Source organism: Macaca nemestrina, chromosome 3, assembly GCF_043159975.1.
Source record: "Macaca nemestrina isolate mMacNem1 chromosome 3, mMacNem.hap1, whole genome shotgun sequence".
Classification (NCBI taxonomy): domain Eukaryota; kingdom Metazoa; phylum Chordata; class Mammalia; order Primates; family Cercopithecidae; genus Macaca; species Macaca nemestrina.
Genome location: NC_092127.1, coordinates 72722570 through 72724581, shown reverse-complemented (window position 1 = coordinate 72724581; position 2012 = coordinate 72722570). Strand labels below are relative to the sequence as shown.

Genomic DNA, 2012 nt, shown 5'->3' with positions numbered 1-2012 from the left:
CAGATTGTCTTTGTCTCTCCCATTCAGTCTTTGTTTATAAGAGACACAGTATTCTTTTTCACATATACAGGCTTTACTGGAAATTTAAGCTGATTACACAATTAGAAACTAGAGAATTCTGACCAATAATGTTTCTCATCTTTATTATTCTGACTATTGCAACATCAATCTGATATTGTCTATTCTGAAACACTCTCCCCGTGGTAATAACGTGGTCCTCAATGATTTTCTTCACATAAATTTGATGGATCTTTATTCTAAACAACTTCTACATATATTCTCTGTTAAAGAAGAATTTCTCTCCATCTTTTACCTTCTTTTCTTTAGGACTTTTATTTTTATTTATTTATTTATTTATTTTTTCATGGTAAAGACTGCTTTATTGGCAGCAGTTAGTACAAGTCAATAAATATTGATCCCCAGAGAAGAGCTCGGTTATCAGATTACTGGTCCATAGAGAACGGAATGAAACTGAACCAAGTGATTGCTGGGATGATTGAAGTCACTCCTGCTTCTTGAGAAATGCAGCCACAGCCAGCTGATACATGGCATATGCTGTACCACCAACTGTAAGAATCATGGTGGCTCTATACAGGAGGACATGAAATATCCCACCCTTTAGATACAGTGGAATTCCATCATCCTCCTGGAACAGTTTTTGTTTCTCTGGAACTTTATTTTTAAAATGCCTGTGGGAAGTAGTGCTTATGGTTCTCTGTCCAATCTGATGGAGAGCCAGCAGATTCCGCAGCATCTTGGCTGTTACTGACCAGCAACCGCCACAACTTAACACCAGCAATGAAAATGGCCACCTTCTTTAGGACTTTTAATCAGAACGTGTCCTTCTCCCTAAGACAAGGACTATTAAGTTCTGGAATTCACTATCTTCTCTCCTAGTAGCCATAGTTATTTACCCAAAGCTAAATCTGTCTCCCCCATTGGGCATGAGACACACGAACATCTTGAAGAGGAATGCCTGTAACACCTTCTTCCTTTCCTTAAACACTGCTTTTAAAATAGCATGCCCCACTGTAGTTTGTCATTCACATTTTTGACCACTGTGCTTTCCAAGATAAAATATCTTAGTGGTAATACTTCTTGAATCTTAATTATTTCTTGAGTTAAGTGTACTTCCCTGGGCATGGGTGCTGAGCAGTATTCCACACTAAGAATATTTACTGTGAGTTAAATAGGGACTGGTTCACTTTTATTTTTTTACATGCTGCCTCAAATTAACCATGATGTACTTTGAAAGCTTCATGTTTTTGAACATGTCTTTCAGTTTGCTGCTAAAGGCCACATTGCACTCATGTGTGAACTTTGACAACACAGTTTTTTAGCATCAACTGAGACAATTATTCCAAAAAAAAAATCTTCTTGCCAAATTTTTTTTTTATAGAATGTTTCAAATACATTGATATGGTTTGGCTCTGGAATAAAGAAAATTGCTACCAGGAGTATTGCTATAATGGTATCTGAAAACGTCGAAGCAGCTTTGGAATTGGGTAATGGGAAGAGGTTGGAAGAGTTTGGAGGGCTCAGATAGAAGACCAAAAGATGAGCAGAATTTGGAACTTTCTAGAGACTTGTTGAATAGTTGTGACCAAACTGCTGATAGTAATATGGACAGTGAAGTTCAGGCTGAGGTGATCCCTGAGGGACATGAGGAACTCACTGGAAAATGAAGTAAAAGTCACTCTCGCTATGCTTTAGCACAGACCCCGGCAGCATTGTGCCCCTCCTCTAGGGATCTGTGGAACTTTGAACTTGAGAGAGATAATTTAGGTATCTGGTGGAAGAAATTTCTGAGCAGCAAAGCATTCAAGATTTAACCTGGTTGCTTCTAGCAGCATATGTTGGTATGTGTGAGCTAAGAGATGATCTGAAACTGGAAATTATATTGAAAAGGGAAGCAGAGTATACAAGTTTGGAAAATTTGAAGACTGATCATGTGAGAGAAAAGAAAAACCCATTTTTAGGGGAGGAATTCAAGCCAACTATGGAAATTTGCT

General features: G+C 38.0%; 1 pseudogene; it reads right to left on the bottom strand.

Annotated features, from left to right (window-relative positions):
- Positions 1–367: 367 nt before the first annotated feature.
- Positions 368–807, bottom strand: LOC139362175 (cytochrome c oxidase subunit 7A2, mitochondrial pseudogene; annotated as a pseudogene).
- Positions 808–2012: the final 1205 nt, after the last annotated feature.